Below are 18,455 nucleotides of genomic sequence, written 5' to 3'. Positions count from 1 at the left end.
ATTCCCCCTACATGTCTGCTAATTTGATCATAGAACCATAGAATCATAGAATGGTAGAGTTGGAAGGGACCTCCAAGAGCCATCGGGTCCAACCCCCTGCAAGTGCAGGTTTTCCTAAATCATCCCAGCTATATGTTTATCCAATTTCTGCTAGATGTGAAAATGAACACTAATGAAAACCAGATATTGGTTTTGAGTTTTTATTCAACAGAATAAAAAAGTCTAATGAAACTCTCCAGGACCAAAATGAGAGTATCCTCGAAAAGATTGAAAATACTTTCAACATAGGGATATTAAAATGTGTCCTGTAATTAGCATAACTGGTGTCTACAAACATGTAATCAGTCAGTCTGCTTTTGTGTGTAACACATGGAACAAAGAAAGCTAAGGACAAAGTTGTTTCAGGAAATTCGAAAAAAAAAAATAGAGAAAAACATTTTAAAGGGAAAGGTGATAGATATATTCAAACGTTTAAGGTTTATGGGAATGTAGCTAACTCCCTGGACGTTATTACAAGAGGGAAAAATGATGACAATTTGGAAGAGACAGATAATACAAATGGTAACCAAAGAACCAGGAACACCTCAAAAGAGATTAGAGAAGAACTTTGAAGTCCAGGTACATTAGTGTCAGATCACACCATCCACCACTGTCTTGGCCAAAGTAGACTTCATGGAAGATGACCAAAGTAGAAACCGCTGTTGAAAGCAAATCAGAAATAAGTAAGACTTGAATTTGCCACAATACATATTGAAAAGTCTCAAAATGTTTGGGAGAATGTCCTGTAGACAAATGGGAAAAAGCTGTGGATATGAGGAGCGCAATAGGGTCATACCAGTGTAAAATATGGTGACTTTTTAATAGGAAAACCACTCACCTGGAAAGGTTGTGAAACTCACAACCAGTATAGAGACATATAACAGCTGCAGCCGATCCCACGTGCCAAAGGCAGAAGCAATACAAAACCAGGATAATTGTGGTATACTCCACGCTGCTGTACAACGAATCACTCCAAATAATAAAACCAATGGTGATGGTTTATTCTAAAACATGTAAGAATGGCTAGGAGCAAAACATTAGACTATTCTGACGTGGCCTTCTATGAACCCTGATCTAAGTCCTATTGAACATCTGTAGAAAGAGCTGAAACATGTGATCTGGAGAAGGTACACTTCATACCTGATACAGCTGAAAGAGTTTGCTCATGAGGAGTGGGCCAAAATATCTGTGGTCACGTGCTGAAGCCTCACTGAGCCCCACTGTTGATTGCCTCAAAAGGTTGAGAAAAAAAATATTAAGTTAAGGATACTATCATTTTTGTCCAGGCCATTTTATTATTTTTTTTCCTTTTTAGTCTTCTGTGAAACTACAATTCAAAAGCAATGTCTGATTTTTATTAGTTAATATTCAGTAAATTTAAACTAAAAATTACTTTTTTTTCATTTTGAGTTTTTTCAGTGATCTTTGTGGGTTTTTCATTTCTATATTAACAATTTGGTCAATGTCTATCAATTAGAAGACATACCTTTTTTGGAAATTTTAGGTTTCTAAATGCTACTTGGCCTTTGCAATAATTTCTTTTTTTATAAAAAAAATGAAGCACTGATGAAAGATTTAATAATAATTTAATATCGGGTTTTTTTTACTGCAGTTTTTTTTGCAGACCATTGTTATAGACAGGAAACAAACTGTGTGTAATTTGATCCCTCAGTCATATTCTACAACCGTCAATGTATCTTCCTTTCTGCTGTCTATAGGTTATCAAGAATAATGGTGGGTGGGGGGATTAAAGTAATATATTACTGCATGATTTGTTTGTTGTCAGTTGCTATAGAGATACATAGGTTTGGATAAGAGCTGTATATGCAAAAGAATAAGGTGATATATAGATTATTTGCAAAGTTTACCAATCTTAATTTTAGAAACAGTGGAAAAAAAATAAATTTATATCTATAGTGTTTTGAGCTCCTTTTTGTGAGACTGCTACAGTCACTGTATGCTGCTACTAGATATAGGTACTAGGGATGATCAAATATCATAAATATTCGGCAATATTCGGCTTCGTAAATATCCGACGAATACGTCACCGCTATGCGAATATTCAAGGCGCAATGTAAGTCTATGGGAAGCTCGAATAGTTGCTATTCGGAAACTATTCGGGTTTCCCAAAGACTTACATTGGGCATCGAATCGTGTCAGTCCCTTTAAAAAGGGCTCGTTCGGCGAATACCATGTTTCCATGCACATGCCAGCTGATCTAATTACCGAAGCATCTAACAGGCGCAGGTGGATTGTAAATTTATTCACACCTGTTAACCAGTTAAATCCCGCTGTCAATCTCTGACAGCGGAATTTAATGTGCACCCCCCCATCAGTGGCCCTGTGATATGATCACGGGATGCCGATGAGTTTTCAGCTGATGACCCCTGTCACTATCATAACGTAGTTCTGGCGATCACTGGTTGAGCTCTGGCATTCACAGAAGAGCAGCATTTGTGCTGTAGAGAGTGGTGCTGAAGCATTGCTCTGTACAGCACAAAATAAAAGATGAATCCAGCACTTTGTCCTTCTTTAAAAAGTAACTTTATTCTGAATTCATAGAAATACACGTTAAAAACGTCATGCTCTTAGGAGAGCATAGCCCCGCTTTGCGCGTTTCGGACCATGTCTTTTACTCATAGGCCTAAGAAACATGTGGTGAACATATATAACAAATTAATTTATATTAATATGTGCAAACAAGCAATAACTAATTAATTAATTATATTACACATGAGATTTGGAAGAACCTCCCTACGGCCAAAGAAAAAAAACAGATAAAAAAGCATATGAGAATATATATTCACTCATTCCAAATTATGTCATTGATGAAAATCACAATACAATTATATATACATATATCAATACACTAAACTTTATAAAGTTCAATGATATAGTATTTTTAAATTTGATGACATCATTTTTTGAAAGAATGACAAATTAAATATAACGTACTACATGCACATTTATAATGCTGTTGTTCTCCAGATGCCACCAAAAGAAAGCAGGATAGTTAAAAATTCATATCTTTCAATAAAAATACAATACATCCCTACAATAATTCAGCCGCTCTGGGAACCATGCATTGAGTGTCAAAATCCAATTGAGAAGCAAACTCTCCCAATTACCACCTCTAAAGCCTGCTTTACATGCTGCAATTTCTCGTGCGATCGAATGTACGATCGCACCCGCCCCCATCGTTTGTGCGGCACGGGCAATTTCTTGCCGGTATCGCACAAAGTCGTAACCCCCCGTCACACGTACTTACTTTCCAAACGACCTCACTGTGGGCGGCAAAAATCCTCTTCCTGAAGGGGGAGGGACGTTCGGCATCACATCGACGTCACACAGTGGCCGGCCAATAGAAGAGGAAGGGCGGAGATGAGCGGGACGTAAACATCCCGCCCACTTCATCCTTCTGCATTGCCGGCGGGATGCAGGTAAACTGTGTTCATCGTTCCCGGGGGGTCACACAGAGCGATGTGTGCTGCCACGGGAACGATGAACAACTGGACGTTCGATTTTTAGAAAACGAGCGACGTGACAACGAGCAACGATAAGGTGAGTATTTTTGCTCGTTGACACTCGCTCGTAGCTGTGACACGCTACGATATGTCAAACGATGCCAGATATGCGTCACTTATGACGTGATGCTGATGACATATCGTTTGATATATCGTAGCGTGTAAAGCCCGCTTAAGAGGTTCATTCACTTTCTCTATACGCTTGTGGATCCATCGGGTACATCAGTGAGCTGACTTATCCCTCTTTCATTGTCCCCATTTCTTCTCTGTACAGCACAAGTGATTAGTAGATCACAGCTTCAAGCGGACTAGTAAAAACAATAAAAAGTGTAAAAAAAAAGTTAAAATATGAAACAATAAAAAAGCCCACAAAAGTTCAAATCACCCCCTTTTGCCCCACTGAAAATAAAACAAAAATATAAAAACACACATTGGTATCGCCAATTTCAGAAATGCCCGATCAATCAAAATATAAAATAAATTAATCTGATCTGTAAAGGGCATAATGAGAAAAAAAACCCATCAAAATGCCAGAATAATGGATTTTTGATCCCCACAACTTTGCAATAAAATGCAATAAGAAGCAATCAAAACATTGTATCTACCCACTAAGGGAATATTTCAAAATGTCAGATCAGGCCGCAAAAATTGAGCCCTCACACAGCCCCAGATGTAAAAAAATGAGAACGTTACAGGTCTCAGAAAATAACGACAAAAGCACAATCTTTTTTTTTTTGACAAATTTCAGATTTTTTTCATCATTTAAATAAAAAAAAGTATAGATGTTTCGTACCGACAAATTTGTACTGACAATGGGAATTGTCCTGCCAAGTTAGTTTTACCATGTAGTGAACATGGTAAATGAAAAAGCAAAAAGCATTCGTGGAATTGCACCTTTTTTTGCAATTTCACCACAATTAGATTTGTTTTCCCATTTTCCAGTAGCAGATTGAGTGTAGTCATTCAAAAGTACAACTCATCTCACAGAAACAAGCCCTCATATGTCTATGTTGACAGAAAAATAAAAAAGTTATGGCTCTTGGAAGACAGGGAGAAAAAATAAAAACGAAAAACAGAAAATTGCCTGGTGGTGAAGGAGTCAATTAAAGATGAGTGAATAAATTTGAATGAAATTGCTTTCTATTAGAATTTCATGAAAATCCGTATTTGCTAAAATGACGATTTTTTTTTTTCGGAATTCGCTTCCTCACGTTGTCATCAACAAGCCTCGCTGCCAATCCTTATACTCTCCTCACCACTCACATCTCCAACCACTCCGCTCGTCATCATTACCCATCACGTCCTTGTCAAATCTTCCGATCACTGGTGTGATGCCCCTGGAGTATCAGGTCATCACAGGGTATTGTACAATCTGCCCTCCCGTGCAATATCCACATCCTTCTTGGTTACGGGTCCCCAACTACATGGTGTTGCCTACAACAGCTAGTTAAAATCTTAGGTACACTCTGCACCACACCCACCAGACACACCAGTGGATGGCCTGAGTGGAATAGGTTTGCCCACTTGGGGGGTTGGTAAGGGGAGGAAAGGAGTGTCAGGAGAGTCAGTCGAAAGTGAAGTGTTGGAGGTGAAGGAGAGAGGAGGTCATCTAGGTAGCAGACGGTGGTCAGGGCCTAGAGAAGCTGGACCCCCGGTCTCAGGAGATCATGCAAAGGGGCACGGAACTGTCGAAGAGGACAGCCAGCAGCCTTGCATCATCACCGGGCTGGGACCAGGGCACGACGGGGTACATGGACCCTAGGTCAGGGAGTAGCTTCAGGCAACCTGACAATTTACCTGACGAGAACAGAGCCTTCAAGATCTGCTCTCCACCTGCTCCAAAATCGGGGTACTAGCGCAACGAGGGTAATAGGATTTTCCACTAAAACGGTCCTGAAAATCCCAAGCGTGAACCCTGAGAGCAAACTCCCACACTTAGCCATAGTGGGGAGCGGAACCCGGCAAGTTTCACACTACCGGGACCACCAAAGAAGTAAACTTAGTGCCAGGAGGAAGGTGACGGATCACCAGGCAGCACCATTGGGGATGGGAGCCAAACTAGCTCCACTCAGCGGCAGCGGTATCCAGAACTTTGGTTTATCCAGTTGTCAGTGTCAGCTTAATGGACTGAGTGAGTACGAAAGTGACCCCCTTCGCACCCAACGGCACTCCCCTAACACCCATCACTGAGTCTCGGGGCATTCCCCCTACCCGTGGAAGGTTCTAATACCTGGCTTACCCAAGACCAGGACATCAGCTCTGATGAGGACCTGGACGATTCTCACGGCACATATCGTGATGTCATGACGACTTGACTTTTCATGCTCTTACGTACAGCTCTACCAGGCCTTATTACCTCACTAGGGCCAGAAATCTCAAGCGGCTATGATTAGAAGGTGCAACAAGGACACAAAGGGTGATGATGAGGAGCAGAGGAGCCAGATAGGAGAGTGGTGAGTTGAGTATAAGGATATTATTTATTTTTTACAGCTTTTATTATGTTCTGGGGTCTGGACAGTGAGATCCAATAGCATAATATGAGACTTTAAATTTGTGAAGAATAACTTTTATGCAAATCAAATTTCCAAGGAAAATCCGGCAAACGCAAATTCGAATTTTACCTGATTCACTTATCTCTAATTTAATCATAACTCTCAAAGTGATCAAGACATAATTTTGCTTCTAAAAGGGTAAAAAATATTATCTACTTTTAAATTGGAGAATTAATCTTCTAGTAAAGTTGACTTCAAACAAAATACATTGTTTATCTTGTATTCACCCTGGTTAACAGTCTGTGTTTGAATTTGGAGCTGCATTAACCATTCTGCAGTCTAAAAATGTGGAATCTCTTAGCAGTGCACCAAGCTTTCTCTGGGGAATTAGAAGTGTAATTGATTCACTAGGCATTATACTGAATCTGATTAGGTAAAAATCCGCACCATATGAACTCTGCGAAGGTGTTAAGGATGACAAGTGACAACCCGCAGAAGTTTAAATGCAGCTCTGGATTAAACACACAATGTAATGCAGGATAATGACAAATACATAACTTAAAGCATTTAAAATTGCCATATTTCTTTGGAAGTTATTTTTTCATGTAAACTCTAAACTAGTCTATATGTGGTCTTATTATCAGTTAAAAGATAAACTAATGAATACATTTAATTTAATTAATCACATTTGACAACCGAATTTTTGGTCGAGTGCCATCCGACAAAACACCAGATCACACTCAAACCAATGTTCTTCATTGAGAGAGTGCACATAGGTCCGTGAAAAAACAATCGCTCCGCACTAGGATGATGCTTTCACAGACTGAAAAAATGGAGAAGATGGAGAAACTTTTTTTGTTCTTCACATTTAAGGCCTTTTTCACACATCCGTGTGTCCGGTACATGTGAGGTCCATTTTCACACGTACCGAGGACACTGACGCACGTACGTACATAGATCGTGGCTTTGAGCACACGTACGTACATAGACTGTGTGTCTGTGTGGAGCACATAGACATGTCCATTTTTCTCCGGTAGAATGGATGTCACACACACCCGCACACTGATGTGATCTGTGTGACATCAGTGTAACACGCACCGGAGAAAACATGTGTCTGTGAAATAAAATTAATTTCTATACTCCCCTTCTCCAGTGCTGCAGTCTCTGCTGCTGCTGTCACTTGCTTCTGACCCCGCTCATTATGCTCATCGCATATGCACTGCACCGAGGACCTGGAAGCAGCAGCAGCGCCGAACATAGCAGCACCATGGACAGGTAAGTATAGAAGTTCCTGCTGTCCGTGTGCTATGATCAAACAGAAAAATCTCCATAGCACCATGATTAATTATAATAGCGAGTGGTGGCCACCAAAGGGTTCTCCAGATGCAAGCACATACTCCATATTAAACATAAATACAGGAGAACCAAGGAGTATAGAAAGTGCAAAAATCGTTTATTAAACACACAAGGGAGGGGTTGTCAAGGGTTTCACATAAAAATATAAAACAATTTTTTCTCCTGAGGTTATCATGTCAAGTTTTACAGAGGGATCTCAAAGACACTAATGAGTATAAAAATACAATTTTTTTCCTCCAAAAGGTCCAGTGTATTCACATTAAGCACTGTTTAACAAAATCTGTAACATTACATAGGAAGCAGACAAGGGGTTGTAAACTCAACCCACACATATATAAAGTGCCACAGTGCATACAGGGTTAAAAGTTCCCCTATTGCTACAACCTACATATAATGATAAGGTGCTGACAGTGCAACTACATATGAAAGACCTATGAAGTAAGGCAACACATGTATATACAAGAATAAAGGCCCATTTACACGCAATGACATCGCTAACGAGATGACGTTCGGGTCACGGAATTCGTGACGCACATCCAGCCTCGTTAGCGACGTTGTTGCGTTTAACACCTACGAGCGAGTGTTAACGATCAAAAATACTCACCTAATCGTTGATCGTTGACACGTCGTTCGTTTTAAAAATCTCGTTGGTCGTTGTGGATGCAGGTTGTTGGTCATTCTTGAGGCAGCACACATCGCTACGTGTGACACCCCAGGAGCGACGAACAACACCGTACCTGCGTCCTCCGGCAACGAGGTGCGCGGGACTTCCATGCGGCTGCTCTCCGCCTCTTCGCTTCTATTGGACGCCTGCCGTGTGATGTCGCTGTGACGCCGCACGAACCGCCCCCTTAGAAAAGAGGCTAAGTACACACATACGCACCTACACCATGGACTGTGCAAAATGTGTGTGTTTGCACGGATGTGTGAAAGAGGCCTAAAAAAAAAACCTCTCACTCTGATCAAACTCCGATCAGAGTCTAATCAAAGTTTGATTAGCATAATAGTACTATTTTTCAAGATGGAGAAAATACTTTCTTGTGAACCCAGCATTATTAATAGAATAGAATATATCAGCTAGCATATATGATTAACTAGCAAGAAAATAGGGGATCAAGGGTTTGGGTAACACAAATAGTTAATGCCTTTATTCTATACCTTATGATTAAACCAAACAGTAACCTATCATAGTACCTCGAATTTCTGTGAGCTAATTAGTCCTGAATTGTAGTCTGTGATTCCTCTTTTAATTTAACTATAAAGAAGTTTATTGCCCAATACACATTTATTACCCTCATTCATTAGTCTTAATTTCTTCCCAGCAAGGCATTTCTAACACAAATACACTAAAGGATAATAAGCAACTAAAACCTTTGCTTTATGAAAACGCCTCTGATCATTTCAAACACAAGTATAACTGTACAAATAATGTTCATACACTCATAAGAATGCACAATTTATATATTTTTTATGTATATACTTTAGCAGAACCCAAATGCAATAAAGTGAATGCTCCTAAAATTTATATTCTAGCTTTTATAGAAATACACAGTGGTGTGAAAGTATTTGACCTTTTCTAATTCCTTAGCATTTATAATGTTGTATATCTGTCAAAGTTAAATGGTCCTGATCATCAAAGTACTTTTAATATTATATAAAGGTAACCAAAAGAACAACAAAATGCTACTTTTAACCCCTTACCGACATATGACGTACTCGTAAGTCATATGGCGGCTCCCTGATTTTGATATGGGCTTACCCTCTGACCCCGCATCTTTCCCTCCATGACGGCTGATTTAATCTGTCATCATGTGTCTCTAACAACCGCAGGTGGGTCTTAGTTTTGCCCACAGCTGTTAACCTGTTATATGCCTCTGTCAATCTCTGACAGTGCATTTAACATGTGTTGAAAGGGGGACGTGTCTTAACTCCTGAGCCAATGTGTTGCCATAACAGCTGGGGGGTCTGCTGCTGACCCCTTTGCCGATTATTATGATTATCCAGTGAACAACGGCCATAGGAAATAATGATTTCTGCTATACATATATGTAGTTCCTCTGAAGTCATCAGGGTGCTACAAGGTTCTGCATCCCTACAAGGTTGCAGGGCCTACCCCCTAGGTCCCCGGGAGACCAGTGCCGGTAACACCAAAAACCCAGGTAATCCCAGATTTTCCCAAACAATCCCCCATACAATGGTACTTTGCTATGGTCGGACCAATTGATGACCACCTAGCGGTGGAGCCAAAGCAGTCCACTAGTTGACCAGCTGGAAGGGGCAGACTGTGGAGAGTAGTTAGTGAGTTAACAGCAGTAGAGGAGTGAAGGTAAAAATGAAGCAACATCCTGTCTCAGGTTAACGGTAACCTGGTACCCAGGAGAGTAGTTGCCGGTGGAGTACTCCCGGAACTAACCACCAACGGGGTACAGGAACCTGGGACAGAAAAGAGCTTCAAGATAACCTGTTAACACCTGCACAGCAAGGGGACCATCAAGGACCTCGCTGACCCTAAGGGGTACTTTGCACGCTGCGACATCGCAAGTCGATGCTGCGATGCCGAGCGCGATAGTCCCCGCCCCCGTCATAGCTGCGATATCCTTGTGATAGCTGCCGTAGCGAACATTATCACTATGGCAGCTTCACATGGACTCACCTGTCCTGGGATGTCGCTCTGGCCGGCGACCCGCCTCCTTATTAAGGGGGCGGGTCGTGCGGCGTCACAGCGACGTCACACGGCAGGCAGCCAATAGGAGTGGAGGGGCGGAGATGAGCGGGATGTAAACATCCCGCCCACCTCCTTCCTTCCGCGTATCCTACAGAAGCCGCGGTGACGCCGGTAGGAGATGTTCCTCGCTCCTGCGACTTCACACACAGCGATGTGTGCTGCCGCAGGAGCGAGGAACAAGATCGGACCGTCGCATCAGCGTAATTATGGATTACGTCGACGCTGCACCGATGTTACGATTACGATGCTTTTGCGCTCGTTAATCGTATCATCGAGCCTTTACACACTACGATGTCGCATGCGATGCCGGAAGTACGTCATTTTCAATTTGACCCCACCGACATCGCACCTGCGATGTCGTAGTGTGCAAAGCCCGCCTTAGAATACGAAGACTCAGTAGCAAAGGGAGAACTGGGGACAGGACCAGAGACTCCAACCCCACAGGGTTCATCCTACCGTCAGGCGGACAGAAGTGGACAAAACGCCGGTCGGGGACCCCCAGTTGCTCTACGCCACGGGGACCCATTTACCAGAGACAGATTCCGGGGAAGAAGGTACCAGAGTACTGATCTGGCACTGGGATGAAGGGGACCTGAAGGCGAAACCAGCTGGCCTTGGGTAACCTGTTACCACCTACCAGCAGTGAGTAAAAACCAGTTGCACTATACCTCTGTGTGGACTACCTTCTTCCGATGCCCCTCACAACACCCATCCTCTGGGGCTCAGCTCTGCTTACGGAAGGCCTACCATCCAGGCTGCAATTACCACCAGCCCCAGTAGTGACATTCTGCTGCAGCGGCTCCATATATATATATAGCAGCAACACCGCAAGTGGCGTCACATATTAACACTAACCTAAATCCCCTGTAAATAAACCCCCTTACAAAAAGGGCCCAGGGCACGGAATCGGGCAACGGCCACCACGTGACATTCCCAAGAGACACACTGCCCGGGACCGAGTACCCCATATCCTTGGGTGCGACATATACATGCAAGTCCATGTCCGAGTTTTGGTGCCACTCATATGCTAATAAAGTTTGTTGAAATGCTGCAGTGCATCCACTCAAAAAGATTTTTGTCATGGGAAAGATACCTGTACGCTGCTGTGAACAGCTCTCAGCTGTCTGCTTTACGTTCGCTAGTTATAAAAAGTAGAGGGAACCCTACACTGGGTTTTCTTTTATTATTTATTTAACATAGGTTCAAAAACGGCATGAGGTACCCCATATTTTTCATAACCAGCCAAGGTTAAGGCTGGTATTATCAGGTTGGGAAGGCTCATGGTTATTTGGCTTTTCCTAGCCTAAAAATAGCAGCCTGCAGCCATCCCAAAAGTGGCACATCCATTAGATATGCCAATTCTGGCACTTTGCCCTAGTGCTGGGTTGATGTCACCTGTGACTTGATTGCTGGAATCTAGGGGTCTGCTTTGCCTGTGCTGGTTATGAAAAATTCCACATCATTTTTTAATTTTTTATTCCCTATTCACATTTTTTTTCAGCATCTGTGCTGCTCTTACCCAAATTTTGCTTGCTTTTGCAACCCCCTAGCCCTTGCTACGACCATTTTACAGTCATTTTACAGACCCAAAATTCAGGTTCCCATTCACTTATATGAGGTTCAGGTCAAGTCTGGATCCTAAACCAAACTTTTAAGTAAAGCCTGTTTCACACGTCAGGGAAAAACACAGACATTTTTCACTGACGTGTTAAAAACGCCTATGTCTCTCCATGTGCTGTGATTCACGGCACATGGGTGTTCTCCATGTGCAATCCGTGATATGTGATCCGTACTCCGTGATTGCCCATGGAGATATACTCACCTGTCCTGTTCCTGCTGTCCATGGTGCTGAAATCTCTGGCTCTGCAGCATCCAGCCACTGCTGTCTCTCCCCTCTGCAGCTACTTCCAGGTCGGCTCTGACTGCATACATGAATATGCATGCCATAAGCCGGCCAGGAAGCTGCAGAGGCTGCACAGAGCGTCTCTGGAGCCGGGTGAGTTGAAAATGTTTTTTATTTTCAATATACGTTTTTTTCTGGTACGTGTTTCACGGATCACACCATAGTGTGGTCCGTGGGACATCAGTGATGCCAGAAAAAACAAACATATCTCCGTGCAGAGCACACGGACACGCATGTACATCGCACGGAGACACAGTCAGTGAAAAATCACTGATGTGTGCGCAGACCATTGATTATAATGGGTCTTCGTATGTTTGTGATTCTGGTACGTATAAAAAAAAAAGCACATACGTACCAGAATCACTGATGTCTGAAACAGGCGTAAAGTCAGGCCGAACCTGACGAACCCAAACTTCCATGGGTCCGCTCATGCCTAACCTTAAATTTAGATTTGCAGGCTGTAGCCAAGAAGAGACATGCTTGATAAATATTAGGTTTAGAGTGCCTGGTTGTGGCTGGTTGGCACATATGGATTGGCCAATTTGTGCTCTGGGTACCTTAATTTTATCATTACATTCAATATAGCAGTGATGCAGCTTGAATTTCATAAGGTTAATGTTTGCATTCACCTTAGTGCATATAGAGTGCTGTAGTAGTTTTGTTATTTGTATATTATGCAGTCATAGTAGCTTCACACTTCATTTCTTTTGCTCGTTAGTTTTTCATTTTTTATTTTCAATTTATTTTCAATAGTGATCTTGAAGGAAATCTCCTTTTCTTAGAAAATGTTAGTAAATATGCTGAAACTACTTACTTAGGCCCAGCGCTATCTCTATCACATTGTCATTGTTATGATATTTGGCTGCAGCAGTGACGTCAAATTGACAGTGTTGCAGTCAATGGCTCTTGCCATCTACCTAGGGAGCTTAGTGATTGGCTACAGTGCTGTCAACGTGACATTACCACTGCAGCTAACCAACCGAGACTGGGGCAGTGGCGCAGAGCCAGCAATGGATCCAGGGAAGATATGTAATAATCAGGTTGGTTTTTTTATAACATTTGCTTGATATGGCATAAACTTTTAGAAAAGTGGCCATTTTCTTTAATTAATAGAGTCAATGTTTTCATTTTTTGGATTGATTTTCAATTAACATTCTTTTTTTTAGTAGTCACAGTAATAATAGTTTTGCGTTTTACTTTTCAGTACAAAGACAAAATGAAACAATGCTGGGATTGTCACTACACCAAGTTACAGAAAAAATAGGATCAAACAAGAAATATCCAGAATATAATAGCCATGTCTTGCGGTGCTCAACTTCATACTTGTAAAAGATCATGAAAATTCAGAGACCAAGGGAAGCGGCACTCACCGCCGACTATTTCAGTAAAAAACACTTTATTTCAATCACAGGGTTACGGACAGAGACATCAGTGAATTAAACTCATTTTACTGACATCTCTGCAATCTTGTGACTGAAATAAAGTGCATTTAACCAAAACTGCATGTGGTGAGTGCTGCTTCTCTTGCTCTTCATTTTTCTTTTTTCTGTTTGTCTTTGTTGCTTCCCCTCTACTTTTCCTTTTTGGTGTTTGTGTTAGTCTGTTTTGTAAATTGTCTCTTCAGGGAGGAAGGAGACAAACTCTAGTGCCACCTATTGAAAGTAGCAATCCTAAAAGTCAAAAGTGGCCCTTTAACAAGCCTTTTTATAAGACTTAGGATTTATGTCAGATCAGAACCTCAATTTGCAGACACAGTGTTTCGAGGTGATTGCCCCTTGTTAGTTTAAAGTATGTAAGTAATGCCACAAAAGTCACATAGTCAATAGGAGGTGGACCCCAGTGATGGAGAGTCAACATTAGTCTACTAAGTGCTACATTGTGGCACCACCAAAGGGAGGAAAATGTTATAAGGACGAAAGCAGGAAGAGGGGTTGAGTGCATCAATGACCTCACTACTGCCATAGGGACCTGCTATTATTACAAATGTTCTGTACAGGTCTTTGGGCAGGTCAGACTGTTAATCAGAAAAGTGTTAACACAATGGATAAATGTTCATTGAACTAACTGAAATGTGCGGACAGAGAAGATATCTGTTCGGTCATCTGATTGAAATACTTATCCTACTGAGCCTATTGGTGCCCAGGTATTTCCCAGAATAATTTCTCCTCCTCAACAATATGAGCAGGATGTAAAGAGTTGGATTATGTAGTCTTGCAAGGATTTATCACCTGCAAGTTATCATTGTTTGTATTGAAACTGCAATTATAAATAAGTGGTTGTTACAGAGGTGTTACCCTGTTACTAGGACTAGATCTCTTACTAACGGATGTGAGGACCAGTTTTTAATAGTTCTGCCTAAGGTATTTTGTCAGAGATGTATAAAAGCATGGTGGGACAGGGTGTGAAACCAACAGTCACTTCGGTGCTTTTTTGACTTGGTGGAAACTCCTGAGGCAGTAGAAATCTAGTACAACTCTATGTACACTCGGACAAAATAGTTAAAACGGTTCTATTACAGTAAGAAAAGCCCAAAATGGAAGACTGAAATAACCTGAAACTGTCAAACCTAAATTTACTGAATATCATATAATAAAAAATGAGCATTTTACTAATGTGATAATTCTGCCCCAAACATCATGTGTATTGTAGACAGCACATTAATGGCGATAATTTTGATACCAACATAAAAAGTCTAGTTGAGTGGTTAATGGAATGTTTACACGGAAAAATGATTTGGAACAAATATTTCTAGTGAAACTAACTAAAGCCACTTCTAAAGCACCTTTGTAAGGCTTCTGCATGATTCTGAATGCCCAAGGAGGGCAACCTGTACATCGGGCATGGGTTGGATCCCTAGTATCATTGGTGGTGGCTGTGCCCAGAAGCAGTGGAGGGCATATGGTGATAAATGTGCGTGGGTGTCATTACTGTTCCCTCATGGCTGGATGCTCAGCGTCATAGCCCATGATAGTGATGTAGGGAGGAAACTGGAAAGGCATCAGTGGTGTTGTAAAATAAAAGTAAACTTTGCTTAAAGAACAAGTTGTTAGCAGATGGTGATACCCAAAGTTGATGGTTACACAGTGGCTTAGAAAAGGGGGGGCAGAGGGGGCGGTCCACCCTGGGCAGCACGTGTCAGGGGGGCGGCATTTTGGGGTAAAAAATGCCGCCCCCATCATTGCTCTCTCTCTCTCTGTCGGTTGGTTTCTCTCTCTCTCTCTCTCTGTCGGTCGGTCTGTTGGTTGGTCTCTCTCTCTCTCTCGGTCTCTTTCTCTCTCTGTCGGTCGGTCTCTCCCTCTCCCCCCCTCTCATACTCACCAATCACTGACTGATCACCGTCGCGGAACTGCACGGCTGTCACACTGCTCCGACGGCATCTCCTCTTTTGAAAATGCTGGCCGCTCATTATTCCATCTCCTATTCCCTATTTCCCCCACCCTCCAGCACCTATGATTGGTTGCAGTCAGACACGCCCCCACGCTGAGTGACAGCTGTCTCACTGCAACCAATCACAGCCTCTGGGGGTGGGCGGGTCTATATCGTGCAGTACAATAAATAAAAAAATAATTAAAAAATGGCGTGCAGTCCCCCCAATTTTGATACCAGCCAAAGTAAAGCCACACGGCTGAAGGCTGGTATTCTCAGGATGGGGAGCCCAATGTTATGGGGAGCCCCCCTGCCTAAAAATATCAGCAAGCAGCCGCCCGGAATTGCCGCATCCATTAGATGCAACAGTCCCCGGACTCTATCCAACTCATCCCAAATTGCCCTGGTATGGTGGCAATCGGGGTAATAAGGAGTTAATGGCAGTCCATAGCTGCCACTAAGTTCTAGGTTAACCATGGCAGGTGTCTATGAGACACCCCCAATGATTAACCTGTAAGTGAAAGTAAATAAACACATACACCCGAAAAAAATACTTTATTTGGAATAAAAGACAAAAAAACACCCTCTTTCACCACTTTATTAATCCCCAAATACCCCTCCAGGTCCAGCGTAATCCTCATGAGGTCCCGCGATGCATCCAGCTCTGCTACATGACGCTGACAGGAACGACCGTAGAACACCACTGCTCCTGTCAACTCCATGCAGCAACTGAAGTGAATCGTGCTGTTAGCGGGGACATCACTGAGGTAATGCTGATGTGTGAGGTGATGATGAGTGCGGTCGTGCCTGTGTGTGTGGGGATGATGGGTGCGGTAGTGCTGGGGTGTGTACGGTGATGATAGGTGCAGTAGTGCCGGTGTGAGTTCAGTGATGATGAGTGCGGTAGTGCCTGCGTGTGTGCGGTGATGAGGGGGGCAGTAGTGCTGGTGTGTGCGGTGATGAGGGGGGTGGTAGTGCTGGGGTGTGTGCAGTGATGATGTGGGCGGTGATGATGGGGGCGGTAGTACCGGGATGTGTGCGGTGATGATTGGGATGGTAGTGCTGGTGTGTGCGGTGATGATGGGAGGCGGTAGTGCCGGGGTGTGTGCAGTGATGATGAATTCAGTAGTGCCAGGGTGTGTGCGGTGATGATGGGGGCAGTAGTGCCTGCATGTGTGCGGTGATGATGGGTGCGGTAGTGTCGGGGTGTGTGTGGTGATGATGGGGGCGGTAGTGCCAGTGTGTGCGTTGATGATGGTTGCGGTAGAACCGGTGTGTGCAGTGATTATGGGGGCGGTAGTGCTGGGGTGTGCGGTGATGATGGGGGCGGTAGTGCCTGTGTGTGCGATAATGATGGGGGCGGTAGTGTCGGGGTGTGCAGTGATGATGGGACGGTAGTGCCGGGCTGTGCGGTGATGATGGGTGCGGTAGTGCCGGGGTGTGCAGTGATGATGGGGGCGGTAGTGCCGAGGTGTGTGCGGTGATGATGGGGCAGTAGTGCTGGGGTGTGCTGTGATGATGGGGCGGTAGTGCCGGGGTGTGCGATGATGATGGGGCGGTAGTGCCGGGGTGTGCGGTGATGATTGGCACTGTAGTGCCGTTGTGTGCGGTGATAATGGGGGTGGTAGTGCCTGTGTGTGAGGTGATGATGGGGGCTGTAGTGCCTGTGTGTGTGGTGATGATGGGGGCGGTAGTGCCTATGTGTGCGGTGATGATGTGGGCGGTAGTGCCAGGATGTGCGGTGATGATGGGGGCGGTAGTGCTGGGGTGTGTGCGGTGATGATGGGGGAGGTAGTGCCGGTGTGTGCGGTGATGATGGGGGAGGTAGTGCCGGTGTGTGCGGTGATGATGGGGGCGGTAGTGACGGGGTGTGTGCAGTGATGATGGGGGCGGTAGTGACGGGGTGTGTGCAGTGATGATGGGGGCGGTAGTGCCGGTGTGTGCGGTGATGATGGGGGCGGTAGTGCCGGTGTGTGCGGTGATTATAGGGGCGGTAGTGTCGAGGTGTTTGTTGATGATAGGGGCGGTGTCTCTCTCTCTCTCTCTCAGCTAAAGAAAACTAATGCAACGCGTTATTTCACAGGAATCCGTTGCCTTTATTTTCACACTATTTACAACGCATCCGTCACATGCGCCACACAACGTAATGTGACGGATGCCAAACAATGCAAGTGTGAAAGTAGCCTTATCGATGACCAACGGAGGGGAGTGGAAAATTTGACGACCACCCCAGGTGGCAAAAGCAGTTGCTATGTCACTGTGGTTACATGTCTGATTATCCCAGAGGAATGTTTCTTAAGACTGGTTCCAAGTACATTAGCAGAAAACAGTACACAGGGAATAAATGGGAATGCACTAATGTCTGTAGGAGCTGCTTGTTAACCCAAAAGACTAAACTAAATGAATATCTCCACTCTATATGGGGTTACTACACCCTAGTGAGCCTCCAAATCCCAGTAGCTTCTATTATTCATTACATGGTAGGTTGGTGAACAGTTTCATCCTCTACTTCTTGGCCTTTTGGGACCTCGCCACATGGGCTTCTCTGAAATTCTAGCACAGCTGGGTGCATCTGTGGACCATAGTATTCGGAGAGAGCTGCTCTCCTACATCTTTGCTGTGGCTTCTTCACTGGTACTCTAAGGCCTTGTGCCCACAGGGCGTTTTTACAGCGTTTTTTCTAGCATTTTTCATTGCTTTTTTTAATCAATAAAAGCAAGGAAAAAGCATCCCAGCAAAGTCTATGAGAATCAGGACTTGCTGTGCCCACGTTGCTTCTTTTTCAGTTGCTTTTTTTCTTGCTGAAAATAGAAGCAACATGTCAATTGTTTTAGCATTTTTTCCTGCTTTTTTCCCCAATTGACTTCAATGGAGTCAGGGAAAAAAGCAAGAAAAAACGCATGTATAATGCCCACGTTGCTTTATATTTTATGCGTTTGGGCGTTTTTAGGGAGAAAAGAAAGCTATGGCTATGTAGATTCCTTCATAGAAGAAAGCCACATAGCCAGCGTCTGCAGCTGTTATCTTATCTCCCATTGTTTACCGCGACA

At 43.5% G+C, this 18,455-nt stretch overlaps 1 protein-coding gene across 5 annotated transcripts in view; it reads left to right on the top strand.

Annotated features, from left to right (window-relative positions):
- Nucleotides 1–18,455, top strand: part of EPHA5 (EPH receptor A5) — a 641,576-nt gene that overhangs the window by 408,614 nt on the left and 214,507 nt on the right. The window lies entirely within an intron of this gene.

Source organism: Anomaloglossus baeobatrachus, chromosome 1 (genome assembly GCF_048569485.1).
Source record: "Anomaloglossus baeobatrachus isolate aAnoBae1 chromosome 1, aAnoBae1.hap1, whole genome shotgun sequence".
Taxonomy (NCBI): domain Eukaryota; kingdom Metazoa; phylum Chordata; class Amphibia; order Anura; family Aromobatidae; genus Anomaloglossus; species Anomaloglossus baeobatrachus.
The sequence above is the reverse complement of the archived record's forward strand: the minus strand, read 5'-3'. Positions and strand labels throughout refer to the sequence as shown.